This window comes from Tripterygium wilfordii, chromosome 14 (genome assembly GCF_013401445.1).
Source record: "Tripterygium wilfordii isolate XIE 37 chromosome 14, ASM1340144v1, whole genome shotgun sequence".
In the NCBI taxonomy this organism is placed as follows: domain Eukaryota; kingdom Viridiplantae; phylum Streptophyta; class Magnoliopsida; order Celastrales; family Celastraceae; genus Tripterygium; species Tripterygium wilfordii.
In genome coordinates, this window is record NC_052245.1 from 6,259,098 (window position 1) to 6,266,494 (window position 7,397).

Sequence of the window (7,397 nt, forward strand, 5' to 3'; positions counted from 1 at the left end):
ATCCGTCTCTTAACTAATTCTTTATATTACCTTCTCAAACACCATTTTTTGTCAATTTACAACTTCTCTAGTTAACAATCACTGCATCAGTATCTCTGTTATAATCTCTACTTCATTAAAATATTAATTTTTTCTTTCTTTATTGATTTTATATTATCTAAGAGAGGAGTGGGATGTAGGAGTGAGGAGTGAGGAGCGAGAAGATATAAAAATAATATTATTTTAATAGTTCAGAATGCAATAGTGACTATCTAACTCTAATACATTCCGATGCAACTAGTTTTTTGCCCAAATCTGAATTTTCTGTTATCTAAAATACCTACTTGCATCAGTTTAGAGAAATTGATGCAATTGCTCTTAGGTACTGCCCTAGAATTCTCCCTTTTTGAATTAAATTGAATTCAGATGGATCTATAGCCAGCTATAAAGCCCACCTAGTGGCAGTGGCCCAGGGCTATGCTCAAAGGCCTAGCCTTAACTATACTAACATATTCAATCTTGTTATTAATCCTCCTACCATTCGTACAATTTTGTCTTGTGCAATTTATCTATACTGGACTCTTCACAACTTGGATGTCAATAATGTATTTATCCATCCCAATATGTTCGAGACTATCTACATGAAACACCCTAAGGGTTTTGAAAATATAATATATCCAAAAATCCATCTATGGGCTTAAACAAGCCCCATGCGCATGGTACACCTCCTTGTTCATCTTTAAGCAACATCATCAGGTTATATCTATACTTCTATATCTATCTATCTATCTATACTTATATATAAAGCAGAGGCTCTAACAAGGGTTCATATTATTGTGATATCTGGATTGCTAAGACTCTTTGTTTATGCTCACGTGGACTCTTTCACTGCTTTGCATCTCTGAATCAAGGCACCTGCCGTTTCTCTTAAAAGCCAAGCCAAAAAAAAAACACTAAATACAAAAAAAAAAAATGAAACGTCTTCTTACCTGTCGGTTCACTGATTCTCTCTGTAAGTTATTTTTGTCAAACATGGCATCCGAAAATTATACCAACAAGAACGCCGTCTTCAGAAAGCTTAAAGTGACATCCGAAATCGATTGCTCTTCCGTGCATCGCAGTCTTGGCGTGCACATAAGCTTTGTTAGGTAATTTGATTTGGCTTCTTCTTTTTGTGTTTAGTCGTCTTATTTGAGTTTCGCATTTTGTTCCCAATGCCATGGTAGGATGGCTGTCCAAATTTGTATTTTCTCTATTCGATCAGAGAAATTGCAATTTGTCATGAAATTTGTTTTTGAAAGCTCCATTGGAGGGCTGGGTGATACCTTCACCGCTCCCATTAGAACTTCACAGTTCAAAAGCCCGCTGATTTTGCAAGGTGTGAGGGAATCATATGGGTGGTTGTTTTCTTTAAGTGTTTTTGGACTTTGGATTACATATATGTATTTTTCACAATTTTCAGCTTCCACTGGATAATATTAATATTGTATCAATGGTGGGTTTTGTTTTACTGGTATGAATGTTGAAGAGCATGTTAATTTTATTGGATGGATTTTGATTGAGATTTTGTGTGTGTTCAAGCAGGGATTTACTCTATTAGCAATATCAGTTTCTATGATCCCTTTGCATTATCGTAAATCAGTGTTCTTTTCAGCACTTTACTTAATACCTGTCGGCGAAGGTGGCATGTGTGCAGACTGCATACTTTTGCAACCGATCAGCTTGATGAATACAAACCAGAAGAAAAGGAGTCCAAGAGCTCATTCTTGAAGTGGCGGTATTTTGGTCTTGCTTTTAGTGCAGCTTTTGCAATTTCCTTGCTTATTTAATCCAGGTAGGCAACATTTTGGACATTTTTCGTCCATTACAAATTCTTAAACTCAAGATGCAATGAGACGTTGCTACATTTTTAGTCTTATAAGTAATAGTCTTTTGCATATATAGGAAATTATTGGATGGGGCCCAGGATATGGTGTGCTTACTGCAGCGTTGGCGATGGAATTGATAGTACTATCTATCTATACAATATTACTATTGGTTAGTTCAGAACATTTTTTATTATGTTTTGAGGACGGTCATTGTTGCCCCTGCTACTTCATTTTTGCTATACAAAATTATAATTGTCAATAACATTCTTTTTTTATAATAGGCAAACTGATGCAAACTACTTCTTTTTTTTACATGAAAAAAAAAGAATTCAAAGATCATTCTTTCATTGGATACTCTCTCACAACTATCTACATTTTCCTTGCAGTTTATTTGGATATATAGACCTACATATGCTCATGTCATGTATGCGACAAACATATATTTTTGGATGCACTATCATGTCAATTGTTCAGTTATATTTGGGTTCAAGAAGGGTACAAAGTTGGGCTATCGAAAGTTTTTTCCAATCAGTATAGGTGTTTGTTGCCATTTTTGGGGGTTATTTATTTTTGTACATCTCATGAATTTTTAACTATGATTTCTTTGTTTCCTTATATCTGTTTGTCATCAATTTGAATACGTTTAACTTCTTTATACTTTATTCGGTTCTTTATAGGTTATGAATTATTTTTTTTTGTTATTGAATTGTATTGTTGTTTTTCATGTGTGATTACATTTTGATCCTGCTTTGTTATGATGCCTTTGCTGTTGTTTAACATGGCTATTGTTGGGATGCCTTTTAATCCTCATTAATCTGGCTACTTTGCTTAGATTGATTTACTCTTGATCCTTAATGTTTCTACAGTTTGATCTTTTATGGGGGAAGCTCTCTTTTTAATAGGAACTCTTTGCAAAGTATGTTTTCAGCAACCTACAGTGTACATAATTCAGGGGTCACAGAAGAAGTTTAATCGCTATGCAAGTGTAGGTAAAATGCTTGTGACGGAGGTGCCTGCATCTTCGACAATTTGAAGAGGTTTTTTGTGATTTGTTTAAGGCAATTTCTCTTTATTCAAGCAAGGCGACATATATAAGTAATAGAAGTGCTGCTTTTAACTGGGTCTTTTGACTTCAAGTTAATAAGCTTTTTTGTGAACCATATGCTACCCTTGGGGCATATTAGAGCATCAAACCTTATTAACCAGTATTCGTAAAAGACGCACGTAGCGCGGGTGTGCACCTAATACACCACTATACTCTTCGTATCTCATCAAACGGGATTTTCCTGGGATATCAACGATAGTTGTTTGTTTTTAGGGATGAGATGGGAATAATTGGGCGCATGCCTTCGCCATGTGTCTATGCTTCAAGCATAGGCTGTTTTTCTTTTTCTACAGGTAAAAAAAACACCTATTTTATTTCAATTTCATGCAATTGTGTTTTTCTTTCCTCTTTTTCTTAACTTCCTGCTAATGACTTTTTTTTTTAGGTTTTGTGGTCAAAGTTCTTGGATCAGACAATCATTTGCGCTATTTGTTAACTTCTCACTTATTTTTCTTGAGCACCCAGGTAACTCTGATTTTGAGGGCCAATTTTTATAGTGAACTTGATAACTAAGTGACCTTTATTTGTAAAATGGAACTGTGTTTTTGAGCTTCTGAATTTTTTTGAGCTTTTGTTTGCATTTGTAATTTGCATTTTTATCATGTAAAGAGCTTTTGTCCCCTTCAATTCCATTAGTGATCTTTTGCCTCCCCATTTCTTTTTCTATGCCTTTTCCCTCTGTTTCATTTTGGTGAAGATTGATCTTTTTTATGTGGTCGATGGTCGCACTAAAGAATATATCTCAAGAGGAACTTATTGAATAGGAATATTTTTCTTTCTGAAAATGTATTACCAAATGTCTTATAAAGGTTTTTTGCTCTTCTTCTGTCACTCAAACTAACAGTGCCATAGTTCTGTACGATTCAGCCCCCTGATTTTTTCCGTCCTGCTTCGCTTTAAGAAAAGCATAAGGTAAACCAATATTATTGTCTCCTATTTCTTAGTTCTTATACTTGAACATGGACAAAAATAGTAAAATGAGGCTCAATTTGTAGTTGACTTTGTTTTCTTTCTGTTTTTGACGCTCGTTTTGAAGGCGTCTTTGATGTTGTGGAACTTTGTTGCTATTCTGTCATTAGCCTCTCAAATGTTGATCACATCCTCAATTAGAGGTATGAAAAGCTTATTGTGAACAAGTGGGTGTTATGGGATATTAAGAATTGAAACATGTAGAAACGAAACCAAAATGAGGAAACAACATTACCATATTACCGATCAATTGAATGATACATTACCAATGAAGAACAGAAAAGAAGATTGAATGAAAAAGCCAAGCCCAGAGTAGTCTCTGTCTCCTTAAGACTAAATCGCCTCCCCACCGTCGGTTTGCTTCGAGGAATACAGACGACAGTCTCCCAGGATAGAATGGCCACAGCTCTGCACGGAATGGAAGCTTCAAACCGGGCAACTCTCGGAAACAACAAAGGCAGCTCTCAACTCTCTCTAAGAACAAATGCAAATGCTTTTAAGGTGTGTTTTGTGAATGGTATGAAGGCCTCTATTTATAGTGCTTGGGAGGTATCACTGATTGGACGAAAATGGATTGGAAGCTCATCTACACAGATAATTCCAATATTTCTTGAGAATAATCAAAACACAGATAAAATTTAATCTGTTTGTTCTACACAGATAAATGTGTAATCTGTTATTTGTTTATCTGTTTTGAGCCCCACGGGCTGGGCTGGGCCGAGACAAAGTTTCTGGATTGGGCTGGAAGTCTGCTGGCCTGTGGGCCAATCAAGGAAAGATCTGGAATAGCCTGAGAGCCCATTGGTCTGTAGTCCAAAAAGAAAGGAAAGGAAAGACCTGGACTAATCTGGCCCATCACACACACACACGCGCGAACCGAACCGGCCGGACGGCGGCGGCGGCGCGCGCGTGTGGTCATTTTTGCATAAGGTACATTCTTTCCCTCCCACAAAAGCTTGGGTGCCCTTGGACCCAAGCCATTAGTTCAACCCTCACTCCTATAAACAAGAGTTGGTTCACTAAATCCTCCAATGTGGGACCTTTATTCTTCCTCAAACTTAGTCATGCCCAAATGGCTTACTTTGAAATAACATTTCATTCACTATATTCATGGCTTTGAACAAGTGAACACACATGATTATTCTACACATGAAACTCAATAAATTCATGTTTAGTTCCAACATATCCAATGATTGGATCTCATTTCAATTCATGGTCAAAGACATGAATTTCCAACAATCCCCCCCATGAATGAAATGCAGAGATGCTATGCAGACTCGACTTAGAGAGATAGAGAGAGCTTTGGAAAATAGCTGCGTCAGGATAGGTAGCTTTTGACTTTGAACCTTCCCTAGTAAAATATCATCGGGTTTATTCGCTAACCAGTGAACGCGATGTCTTGAACTGTTCAGCTTTTGTATAAACCAAGACAACAATATTTACACAGTTTCTTTTCCACCATCATTGGTCCCTTTTACATTCTGTCCATTTTGGCCCTGGACATGCCTGGTAATTCATGAGTGCTCTAGAGAGATTAATCCTATCACTCTCATAGAAGCGGCCCCTTCACACTCATATAGGTGATTTCTTGTTAGAAGTATCCTGCCATACTTCAGTTGAATTTTCAACGTACAAGAATCATTAAAATCATAGATTATCCTGAACCCATGACAGGTATCACCATCTCATCATAGGAAAGAGTTAGGAATAAATTCCCTAGTGATTACTTTAAGTTCCCCGACAATTCGGTTGTCCCATTGAACCTAGATCTTGGGATCTCCAATCAGCTAGGTTGGGTTGCCAGTGTGGCAGAGCTTTAGGTTATGGACTTTAAACCCATTCCCCTCGATGAATTATATACTTGATCTCTAGTCAAGCCTTTTGTCAAAGGATCAGCAATGTTGTCCTTTGATTTAACGTAATCAATGGATATAATTCCATTTGACAAAAGCTCTCTTACGGTCTTATGTCTACGACGAATGTGTCGAGACTTACCGTTGTATATTTGATTTTGTGCCCTTCCTATTGCAGACTGACTGTCGCAGTGTATGCAAATAGCCGACACAGGTTTTGGCCACAAAGGAATATCCTCCAAAAAATTACGAAGCCATTCGGCTTCTTCTCCAGCTCGATCTAGTGCTATAAACTCAGATTCCATAGTAGATCTAGCTATACACGTTTGTTTCGAGGATTTCCATGATATAGCTGCACCACCAAGTGTGAAGACGTATCCACTAGTGGATTTAGCATCTTCCGAATCTGAGATCCAATTCGCATCACTGTAACCTTCAATTACAGGTGGATATCTTGTGTAATGTAGTCCATAATTAGTTGTGTACCTCAGATACTTAAGGACTCTAGCTATTGCTTTCCAGTGATCCTCTCCAGGATTACTAGTGTACCGACTTAGCTTACTAACTGAGTAAGCAATGTCCGGACGTGTACAATTCATTAGGTACATTAGGCTACCAATGATCCATGAGTACTCCAATTGAGATACACTAGGACCTTCATTCTTTTTGAGATGAAGATTCACGTCTACAGGTGTTCTCGCTGTGGTACTGTTATCTTTGTCAAATCTATTGAGCACCTTTTCAATGTAGTGTGACTGAGATAACGCGTAACCATCCATTGTTTTGGTAATCTTGATTCCAAGGATGACATCTGCAAGACCTAAGTCTTTCATGTCGAATTTGCTTGCTAATAATTTCTTAGTAGCTTTAACAATATTATTATCACTACCAATGATAATCATATCGTCCACATATAAGCAAATAATGACATAGTCTGATGATGTGTTCTTCATATACACACATTTATCACATTCATTAATGTGAAAGCCATTTGACATCATCACTTGGTCAAATTTTTCATGCCATTGTTTTGGAGCTTGTTTTAGTCCATATAGAGACTTCACAAGTTTGCATACCTTCTTCTCTTTTCCTGGAACCACAAACCCTTCGGGTTGCTCCATGTAGATTTCTTCATCTAAATCACCATCCAAGAATGCCGTCTTCACATCCATTTGATGGATTTCTAGATTGCGTAATGCCGCAAAGGCAATTAGAAGCCTTATAGACGTTATTCTTGAAACAGGGGAATAGGTATCAAAATAATCTACTCCCTCTATTTGTTTGTAGCCTTTAACTACAAGTCGAGCCTTGTATTTATCAATTGATCCATCAGCCTTCATCTTTCTTTTAAAGACCCACTTCAAACCCAATGGTTTACTTCCAGAAGGTAAATCCACTAGTTCCCAGGTGTGGTTTTGAATGATGGACTCAATTTCATTGTCTATTGCCTCCTTCCATGATGGAGCTTCAGGGGTAGACATTGCTTCCTTGAAGCTTTGAGGTTCCTTTTCTATCAAGAATGATAGAAAGTCAGGACCAAAAGAAGTAGAAGTCCTTGTTCTTTTACTTCGTCTTGGTTCTTCTTCAACATTTTGATGTGAAGTTCCTTCTTCCTCATTTTGA